Source organism: Solanum verrucosum, unplaced genomic scaffold (genome assembly GCF_900185275.1).
Source record: "Solanum verrucosum unplaced genomic scaffold, falcon-dt-bn FXZP01001168.1, whole genome shotgun sequence".
Lineage (NCBI taxonomy): Eukaryota > Viridiplantae > Streptophyta > Magnoliopsida > Solanales > Solanaceae > Solanum > Solanum verrucosum.
The window spans coordinates 75074-86659 of record NW_026019598.1 but is presented as its reverse complement, the minus strand read 5'-3'; the positions used below and the strand labels follow the sequence as shown (position 1 = coordinate 86659).

Sequence of the window (11586 nt, the reverse complement as noted above, 5' to 3'; positions counted from 1 at the left end):
TCTAGTTGGGCTTGGAGTGCACTACTGGATGGGTGGAGTATGGTGGGTTATCTTGGCTACTTTGGGCTAGGACCCGATTTTCTTCCTTGTCTATAGACTTAACTATTTTGTGTACCTGCCGGCCTTAGGGGGTCCGTTCATGTTTTATTTAACCTTGCACACTAGTGTACCTTCTAGGCTTATGTGGTCAAGTTAGTTTTAGTTTAGTTGTACTTTGTTCATTTCTTGTATGCTCGTGTGCTTTCTTTTCTTATTCGCTTTGAACCCTCTATGTCTAGATTATGTACTTTCTTATTGTTTTTACCCTTTTTGCTCAATCGGCCTTTGGTTCCTACTGAATACGTGTTATTTGGTACTCATGCTACACTCTGCATCTATTTTGTGATGCTGGTCCCAGTACCACTTACCAGTGGTAATGGTCCAGCTTTCTTTTGCAGCTGTGATTCATAGACGAGGGTGAGCACTTGACGTTTTGGGTTTGTATTGTCTCTTTCTTTTGTTTTAGCTAGTCTTGTTGCTATTGAGACATGCTTTGTTGTGGTCAACTTTTGGGAGTTGTACTCTTTATTAAACAACTCTATACTAGTGACTTTCAGGTTCTTGGATAGATTTTTGAATATATTTATTTTGGTTTGATTCCTCCTTGTTGTTTTGGGTTACAGGTTGACTTACCTATTTGTGTGGTATTGAAGGTACCATCATGAATCGAGAAATTGAGTCGTGACAAGTGTATATCAGAGCCCTAGATTAACCAATCTCACTTGTACAAAGCTAGCACCTAGTAGAGTTCTATTGATAGACGGGATGACGTCCATGTTTTATCTTTAGGAAGCTATAGGGTGTCTTAAGAAAATTTCTCTATTCTGTATCATATCGTGCATCATGTCTATTATCAGTTTCTTAAAATCTCTTGTGTTTCATTCTTTCCACATGATGGCTCTATGCGTAGTGGTGCGGCACAGGGTAGGGGTTGACCTACAGTGTTGGCCCAGGCACCAACACCAGCCCAGGAGAGAGGGGAGGATCTAGAGCCAGTAGCGGATTCTCCAGTAGCTAATATGCCAGCTCTGCCGCTGGGGCCGGGACCAACCCAGCCGCCACCCGGACAAGTTTTGACTCTACATCTCCAGGCTGCTAATGCAAAAAATTTGGGTGTGCTTATGGGTATGCAACAACCACCCGCCCCAACTACACCAGCACCAGTACCGAATGATCATCCTATAGTGAGGGCTCCTAATATCTAGGTACAACCTGAGGGAGTACAACCCTTGGAAGCGAACAAACCTATGCCACTCGAGGACCAGAAGATGATTGGTGTGTTTCTTAGGTTGACACCATCGAGGTTTTCTGGGGCTGTGGGTGAGGATGCCCACAAGTTTCTTACTACTTGCCATGAGAGGCTTCGCACTTTGGGTCTAGTGGAGTCCAAGGGGCCAAATTCATCGCTTACCATCTAGATGGGCCAGCCAGGCAGTGGTGGCACATGTTCATGCAGACCAGACTAGTTAGGCCTCCACTGGGTTGAGTTTTCTGAGTACTTCTTGGCCAAGTTTATCCCTTGTAGGGTCAGAGACGGCCTCAGGGATCAGTTTTGTAGGTTGGAGCAAGGCTTCATGTCGGTGGTAGAGTACGAGACTAGGTTCCACTAGCTCTCCTATCATCCAACGATGATAATTCCTATAGAAGAGGAAAGGGTTAGGTGCTTCGGCTTGAGATCCAGTCCTTTGTTTCCACGGCTCGATCATTTTTACATGGAGTACCTTCATCGTGATGCTTAAGTGGACAACGAGAAGAGGGATAGACATGAGGGCAGCCATAACGGCTCCCACCCCAGGGAATACCATGACAGGACCAGGCAACAGTTTTGACTGGGTAAGCCTTGCCAGCCTACCTAAGCCTCTCTTCAAGCATCGGATGGTGGTCAGGGCGAGGCCGTTTTGAGTCAGGGTTGCCAGGTGTTTTAGTCGGGTTCTTTAGGCCATGGTATCTTTCTAGGAGTCGTCTTTGGCAGGGTTGCTTCGAGTTTGGTTAGATGGGTCACATGGGCTAGGGATTGCCCTCAGCATTATCCAATTGCTCCCTCTCCTCAGGCAGCTCCCCCAGTTTTACCAGCTCCACCAACAACTCCATCTAGAGGCTGTGGTCAAGGTTAAGACCGTAAAAGTGGTCATCAGGGTATACAGGGTGGTTCCCGGGGAGGCAAGTTAGCTAGTAGGTTTGATAGTCAGTGCAGAGGTGGACATAGTCATTTCTATGCAGCTCCAGTGAGGGCGGAGGCTGAGGCATGGAGCGATGTGATCACAAGTACGATTCTTTTATACCAGCAGCCCAACTTGGCTCTAGTATGATTTCTGAGCTTCTAGTACTGCCATTGTGTGTGTCGACTCCCTTGGGTCAGTCTTTAGTACTGGATTAGATATTTCGTTCACACTTACTTACTATCCAGAGGCGTTACACCTGGGCTGACCTTATATTGCTTGACATTAGTTGATTTCAACGTGACTGTGGGAATTGACCGGTTATCCCCTTATCGTGTTGTTTTGTGTTACTTCTTTAAGACAATTATCTTATCCATTCCTAGTATTACTCCGATGGTGTGGCAGGGCTCTCGTAGTAGCACACCAGTTGAGGTTATCTCTTCGGGCTAGGAGGCTAGTGGCTTGCAGATGCTTATCATATTTTTCCTATATGCCAGATGTGAGTAGGGAGGTCCCTCTTGTTTAGTCAAATCCTGTTATTCATGACTTCTTAAATGTATTTCCTACCGACCTACATATCCTACCCCATAGCGTGATATTGATTTTCTAATTGAACTTGAGTCGGGTACCCGAGCTATTTCTATTCTACCATATCGGATGGCTCCTGCAAAGCTCAAGGAGCTCAGTGTTTAGCTTCATGATCTCTTGTGTAAGGGATTCATCAGACCTAGTATATCACCTTGGGGCTCTCCCGTTGTTTTTGTAAAGAAGAAGGACGGTACGATATGCATGTACATTGACTATAGGTAGCTGAATAAGGTGACTGTGAAGAATCGATATCCTCTACCTAGGATTGATGACCCATTTGACTATCTACAGGGAGCTTCAGTGTTCTCTAAGATATATTTGAGGTCCGGTTACCACCAGTTGAAGATTAGGGCAGCGTACATCCCTAAGACTGCATTTAGGACCCGTTATGGCCATTATGAGTTCTTGGTTATATCCTTTGGGTTGGCTTTATTCCCATGGTGCCTTTATGGACTTGATGATGGGGTGTTCTGGCCTTATCTTGATTCATTTGTCCTAGTCTTCATTGATAACATTCAATAAAAGAAAAAGCCTTATTTAAGACCAACATTTAAGGACGAGTTAATAATCTCGTCTCTAAAAGTACATATAATGGGATGAGATTTTATGCTAGTCCTTAATTCAATATTTTATTGGGAAGGTACTAAATTTGGTCCCTAAAGAAATTAATAGCTGGTCCTAAATTAAAATTTGTGGGTCTTACGCGGGAGAAAGTGTGGCAAAATCTAATATTAAAATATTTGAAAAATAAAAAGTGTTGTTTTGACGAAATCTTAGGCACCAAATTATACTAAAGTAATAAATTCTAAAAAGAAAACACAAAAAACTCTCTTTCTATACCCATCTCACAAACTAAACACATAGTTCGTACTTTGCCCTGGCTGCTAGTATAGATCTGTAACGCAATTCCTGGAAATCCTGGTGTTTTCATCTGGGTTGTAAACTAAAGATAGTTACTCTGCCCTAGCTGCTAGTGTGGATCTGAACAACAACTATCAGAACTATCAACGTTTTAATTTATGCTTTCTTCAAACAGAGAAAGCACAGGTCATAGGTCATCGAAGTTCTACCCTAATCATTCTCCTCTATCTACTCGAATCTCAGGTATGCCTCTCTTCCGCCAATTATTTTTTCGTTAGAGATTATTGTTTGTTTTATTTGAGTTACCCTGCTTCTTTTGCATAATCTGAACATTGTTCTTTATTTTTTACCATTGAAGTATATTAAAGTTTCTACTGTATTATGTGTCTAAAGAATCATAGTTTGATAATCATGTTTTATACATACTGCATATCAATTTTTAAAAAGCTAATTATTTCATTGATAGTATACTTTTTTATATATTCAATGTTGATGTTTTGGGACTGAAGTAGCAATACGAGTGAATGAAGGTATTGTAAACAGTAGCGAATACTTTTCTTCGTCACTATATATTGAACTCATTGTGAACCTCTTGCTCGTGAAGTAGCTCTTTTTCTCTTGCTCGTGAAGTAGCAGTTTTAATTTACAGAAAAATGATCTCTTTTACTTTACAGAAAAAGGATACATGCCAACTCCTCTTTTAATCTAAATAAAAACTAACTAAAATTTTCTTAGAAACATCAAGTATGAGTTCATCAACTTTTGGAACTGTTGAATGCTGTGAAACTATGAACTCCAGTCTGCATGCCAATTTTGAGATGGTAAATTATCATACTCTAAAGTTTTAATAAACACAAAAGAAAGGATAAACCAGCATAGAAGTTCGACGTATGGAACAACATATTTTCCATTTGATTCTTTTTTTTTAGTCTGGTAGAGGGGGATTTGTTTCTCTAGAGGCATCTTTATATTTTCTTGGGCAATCCCCGCCTTCTGAGTTAGGTTTTGTAGTTAAGTTAGAGCAAAGATATATTTCTTAAATAGACTACAAAAGACAACTAGTGGGGAAACTCCCCAAACTAAAAAGGTGCATCATAATTGCTTAGCAATTTCTCTGTTTATAGACCAACAAAAAAGTTTTACAGCATTGCAGCTTCTTCCAACGTTTAAAATAGAATTTCACACCTATACTTTTTTTTTCCTATAACAACAACAAGCTCTCAAGATGATCCACTCCATGCTTATTCCTTAAGGTATATCCATTTGTTAATGTTCCCATCTGGTCTTAGTTCTATTAAACTGATACAACCTATAGGTTTGAGGGAACATTTGTTGTCCTTATTTATCATTTAATTAAAATGAAAACCTTCAGTAGTATTACAATTTATGGCTTTGATCATTCATTTTGATAAATAGTTAAACTACTTCTAGGAATAATTTCAAGAGATTGTCTACTACCCATAGAAATCAATCCAGACACCATAAAGTTGAATCTGCCAGCACATTAGAAGTTTAAATGTATATAAAATTATAATGAGAAACACTTGCACAAAATGTATGCCACTTTCAAGAAGGAACTTCCATCATCCAGCTCTTTAATAGGGTAACCTTGATATCTAAGGATCCCGGCATCACCATCTATAGAATATTAATGACCTAAGGTGATAACATGGGCAGCAAGGATGACACTAACATGAGTGGCATGTGGGGCTCAAGACCATTCACACGGAGTCAAGCAAAAGATCTCCAAGGCCTACAAGCAATGTTCATGAAAAGGGAAGCATTAGAGGAGCTTGAAGATCACCAAATAACGACATACAATGTGTGTAAGGTACATCAAAATGAGAAGGAAGAAGGAAAGAGGCCATGTGTGCAAATGGCCATTTCATGAATTCAATAATTCACAAAAGAAGGCAACCAAACAAGGCCCTTATCTCATTAAGGGTAAAATTGTAAAAGAAGTGTCTTGTTTATTTTATTAGTATAAATAGTAGTCTCTTTTATTTTGGAAGACCTAGACTATATTGAATATTGACTCTCAAATTATAGTATCTTCTTAGTGAGTAATTAGTGAGTAATTAGGGTGAACCCTTGGGATCGCTTGTTAACTTCTTGTGCTTTGATTAATCAAAGTGTTACCCCTTTGTGATTCTTGGTTTCATTTGATTATTCTTCCTTGGGTTGAATTTAGGTTGTTGAAGTCAATTGGGAGGTGAGGGTTTTAGTCCCTTGTTGCCCCATAATTTCAACAACTTGAGTATTAATCCACATATCTTTTCTTTCTTTCTTTCTTTATTCCTTTCCTTTCTTGATCGTTATCATTTGGTATCAAAACCTAGGTTTAGATTTGTAACAAATCTAGTCTTGTTTTTTTCTTTAAAAAAAAAAAGAGTCCAAAAAAATTGTCAAAAAAAATCTGATTTTTTAATATCTTTTTTGTTTTGATTTATTGTTTTTGACACTAGATCCTTGTTCCCTAGTGTTTTTTGAGTCTAGGTTTCAAATTTTGTTCAATTTGGAGTTGTAGAAGTGAAGTTACCATTGAAGGGTTTCAAGCTTTTCAAACTTTTCAAATTTTGAAAATGGGTCTTTTGATTGAGGAGAAATTGGAGGTTAATAATTAGTGGGCTTTGTTCTCTTAGTTGAAGGGAAGAAAATCCTAAATTTTGAGCCAATTTCGAGTTGATTTGAGTGTATTGGGGTTTAGTGTGTGTTCTTGGTGTCTTCAACTTGCTCTTGAAAAAGAAGAAAGAACAAAGTACATTTGATCCAACTTTTCAATTCAAAGTTGGTCAAAGGTGTTTTTTTTTTTTTTTTTTTGGGTCCATTAGTGGAATTTAAAAAAAAAAAAAAAAAAAGAAAGAAAAAAAAAAAAAAAACGAAATCTGAAAAAAAAAAAAAAAAAAAAGTGCCACGTGGACCGACACCTCAGCAGCCAGCGCAGCAGACAACCTGCCAGCGACGCCCAGTCGCACCTGACGCGCGTGTGCGTCAGTTTCAGAGACCAAAAACCTGCAGGTTTTTTTTAAGACCCAAAAATATTCTAAGTATGGAAGTTTTTTGGACCTAGAAAATTTCTAAGTGTCCAAACTTCGTGATTCTTTTTCTAACATTTTTCCCTTCAATTCCTCAACTATTTAACAATTAATTATCATCTTTAATTACTTGTTAACTAGTTTTAATCATCAAATGATCCAATCAAAGTCTTACAAGTGATGGACTTCTTTGAGGCATAATTATTTTTCTAAGTGTCCAAATTCACTTCTTCTTCTTCTAAACTCATTTTTCTTCTACTTTTCAGCTATTTAACAATCAATTAACATCTTTAATTACTTTTAACTAGTTTTTAATCATTAAATCTTTCTTTGATCCTTCAAAGTAAGTAACAAGAAGTAATTCTTCTACTTTTGTTACTTGGTTTATTTGAGTCCGAATTTTTTTTGGTACTTCTTTTTCTACTTTTATCATCTCAATTCGTTGATAACCTTCTTGATTCAAGTCCGTTAGTTTTTTTTTCTTTTTTTGGGTCGTCCTTCTTTCAAGTGTCGCAAGAATCCACTCCATCACAAAGGATAGGTGATCTTGAGTTGATTGAACCGAGCTAGTTCACTATCAATTTTGAGACGACGCCATAGAAGGTGAGTGAGAGCTACATACGAGTGACGTGAGGCTTTTCTACTAATCTCGTTGTTGAGTTTTGTAGGTATCATGTCTAATACAAGTCCAATTGGGGAGAGCTCGGAGAACATCATGGAGGTTCTCGCCAACATCTCTAAGCAAGTAGCGGAAATGAATGGAAGGATGGGAGGTATGGAGGAAAGGTTGGTACGGGTGGAAAATGAGAATAGAAGAAAGCAATTCAACCCGAATATGAGGAGATAAGGAGGCATCGGTGCATTCCACCACCCTTGCTCCGGGACAAGCTCATAATCTATGTTCTCCTCCACAAAGCCGAACCCGAAACTACCAACGCCCCACTTTCCAAACTCCCAACCCTCCAAACCACCTAAGACAGCCTACGCCACATCCAAATCCACAACCCTATCACCGCCACAGGAGAATCTTCTTTTTGTGGCCAACCAAGTCCAATACCAAACACCATTTGAAATGATCAAATGCATCTTTTCATGAACCCACATCACATCCACAAAATGCACCACAAATGCCCTACCAAGACTACCAATACCAAAATCCTCTCTATGATGAAATTCATGAGGATTTCAATAATGATGAGTTTTGGGAGCTTAGGGGTAGGGATGGAAATGGAGTACGAAGGGAAGGAGTAGACTCGGGACTTAGGTGGGACCAAGGAATAGGAGATCAAGAATATGGGAATAGAGGAGATAGGATGGGATATAGAGGAGATAGGATGGGATATAGAAGCGATAGGATGGGAAATAGAGGAAATAGGTTTAGGGAGAGGAATGATCATCAAGATAGGGGCTTGAACACTATAAGGTCACACTTCCAAGGTTCAAAGGAAGTAGTGACCCCGATGAGTTCTTGGAATGGAAAATTCAAAGTGAGCGGATCTTTCTCACAAATAATATCTCAGAAATTTGAAGGCGAAGTATGCTCTCACGCAATTTGAGGGGTACGCATCAACCTGGTGGGAGTCTAAGAGGAGGGAAAGGGAGAGCCATCATAACTACGAGTTACCTACTTGGCAAGAGTTGATTGCACTTATGGAGTTGAGATACTTGACTCCAAACTACTACCAAGAGGTGCTCAAGAAGGTGTACATGTTGAGGCAAGGTACCAAAACTGTGGAAGAATATTATGATGAGTTTGAGAACTTGCGGATGAAGTCTAAAATTGAAGAGAATATGGAATGTACGGTGATATGATTCGTGGCAAACTTGAGGTATGATATCTTGAAGCCCTTGAAGCTTAAGCACTATGAGACTCTTGAAGCGGCTTTCCATGATGCCTCAAAGGTAGAAGCAGATTTGAAAGAAAAAAGCCATACAAGGCCAAAAATTCTTTAACTTCCACATGGACCAAAGGTAGAGATAATTGGAAGACGACATCCTTAGGGAGCAACCTAAAGGTGGAGGTCAAGCTGCCCAAGTCAAGCTTGATTACAAATCCAAGGCAAGTGAGAAACCACAAGGAGGTAACTATGTTAAACCTAACTTTCCTCGACCCTCTACAATTCAATGCTTTAGATGCCAAGGGAGGGGACATGTTGCTAGGGAGTGTCCAAATAGTAGAACAATTGTTGATCTTCTTGATGGATATAAGACTGAAGATAAAGAGTGTGGGTGAAGAAAAAGATGAGGAGAGGGAGATAGGGGTGAAGGAGAGGAAGGTGCTTCAGGGATGAAGAAGAAAGGTTGGACGAGAGGGTGAATTTTACTTGCTTCATGGTGAAGGGAAAGTCTTTGCTTGATGATGATGAAGACTTGAAAATGAATGTCAATCTTTCATGTGTTGTGAGAAGAATTATGGGAGCCTTTGCAATAGAAGAACTTGACCAAAAGGAGAATCTATTTCATGCTAGGTGCAAAATCCAAGATAAAGTGTGTTCTTTAATCATTGATAGCGGAAGTTGCACCAATGTGGTGAGTAGTTCCTTGGTGGAGCGTATGAAAATACAAACTAGCAAGCATCCCAATCCTTATAAGCTACAATGGCTCAATGAGAGTGGAGAGATGAAGGTCCTCAAACAAGCAAGTATTCGGTTTAGTGTGGGAAAGTACAATGAAGAATTGGTTTGTGATGTGGTTCCCATGTTGGCATGCCACCTACTGTTGGGGAGGCCATGGCAATTTGATAGAGATGTTGTGCACCAAGGGAGATCCAACAAATACACTTTTGTGATTGAAGGTAAAAATTATGTGCTTGCATCTCTCACTCCATATCAAGTGAGTGAGGACTATCGAGCTATGAAGGAGCTTCGGGAGAGAATAAAAGTCGAGGAGGCAAAAGGTGAAGGCGAAAGTTCCACCATCGTTACAAAGAAGGGGAGTGCCTTGGCTAAAAATAAGAAGAATATGTGCATGATAGCAAAGCCAAGCAAGTGTTTAAAGGGTGTGGATGAGGAATGCTTTCTAGTGTGCCTTGTCAACACCAACCTTTTGTTACATGCTAACCAAGATACTAGCACTTTGCCTAGTATTATTTCTTCTCTTTTGCAGGGCTATGATGAGCTATTTCCAGATGAGATGCCCGCAGGACTACCACCCTTGAGGGGAATCGAGCACCAAATAGATTTTATACCGGGTTCAAAAATCCCCAATCGTCTAGTTATAAGAGTAACCCGGCAGAAACCAAAGAGCTATCAAGGCAAGTGGAAGAGCCTCTTGAGAAGGGGTTGATCAAGGAAAGCCTAAGTCCTTGTGCCATACCGGTAATTCTTGTTCCCAAAAAGGATGGCACTTGGAGAATGTGTATTGATTGTAGAGCCGTAAATAAGATCACAGTGAAGTATCGACATCCCATTCCTCGACTTGATGATATGCTTTATGAGCTATGTGGTTCTATTGTTTTCTCCAAGATTGACCTTCGAAGTGGGTATCATTAAATTTGTATGAAACCGGGTGATGAGTGGAAGACGGCCTTCAAGACAAACTTTGGGTTGTATGAATGGCTTGTGATGCCATTTGGATTGACAAATGCCCCAAACACATTCATGAGATTGATGAACCATGTTCTCAAACCTTTCATCAACAAGTTTGTTGTGGTGTATTTTGATGACATACTTGTGAATAGTAGGACAATGGAGGAACACGTATCCCATTTGAAACAAGTGTTTGATGTCCTACTACGAGAGAGTCTCTTTGCTAATTTCAAGAAATGTTCATTTTGTGTTGATAAGGTTGTGTTTTTGGGTTTTGTGGTTAGTGCAATTGGGATTGAGGTCGATGAAGAGAAGGTGGAGTCCATCAAGACTTGGCCGACCCCAACCAGTGCAACCGAGGTAAGAAGTTTTCATGGGTTAGCAATTTTTTATCGGCGATTTGTGAAGGGCTTTCGTTCAATTGCTGCTCCTTTGACCGAACTGATCAAGAAAGATGTACCTTTTGTCTGGGGTGCGGAGCAGGAGAAGTCTTTTCAAGCCTTGAAATTGATGTTGAGTTCTGCACCCTTGCTCCAACTACCGAACTTTGATAAGGCCTTTGAAATTGAATGTGATGCTTCAGGTGTTGGTATAGGTGGTGTGTTGATGAAAGAAGGAAAACCATTGTATGCACTTGTGCGTGTGTTGGCTCATTGGCAACACTACTTGTGGCACAAAGAGTTTGTGATAAGGACCGATCATGAGTCCTTGAAGCATCTCAAGGGGCAATCCAAGTTGAACCAACGACATTCTAAGTGGGTCGAATTCATTGAAACCTTTCCATATGTGATCAACTACAAGCAAGGCAAGGAGAATGTGGTAGCGGATGCTCTATCAAGAAGGTTTGTATTGGTTAATACCTTGGTTTCTAGAATACTGGGGTTTGAAAGCTTAAAGGGATTCTATTCTATGGATTCCGACTTCAAAGATACCTTTGATAATCTTAGTCAAGGGCAGCGAGTTGATAGGTACCAATTGGTTGATGGTTTTTTGTTCAAAGGATTGCCGAGCATGTGTTCCCATGAGCTCATGGAGAGAGTTATTTGTCAAGGAGGCTCATAGTGGTAGTTTGATGGGACACCTTGGGGTACCAAAAACACTTGATATTCTTAAGGAGCAGTTCTTTTGGCCCAAGATGAAGCATGCTGTGGAGAGGATTTGTGGACAATGTCTAGAATGCAAGCAAGCCAAATCCACGACTAGGCCCCAAGGTAAGTATACCCCTCTTCCTACTCCTAATGGTCCGTGGATGGATATTTCTATGGACTTTGTGTTAGGACTTCCTAGGACTAGAAGAGGACATGATAGTATATTTGTGGTAGTGGATAGATTTTCTAAAATGGCTCATTTTATTCCATGCCATAAATGTGATGATGC

The 11586-nt window shown here is 40.0% G+C and overlaps 1 pseudogene; it reads left to right on the top strand.

Moving 5' to 3' along the window:
* Positions 1 to 9013: 9013 nt before the first annotated feature.
* On the top strand, positions 9014 to 11332 carry LOC125821314 (uncharacterized; annotated as a pseudogene).
* The last annotated feature ends 254 nt before the right edge of the window (positions 11333 to 11586 follow it).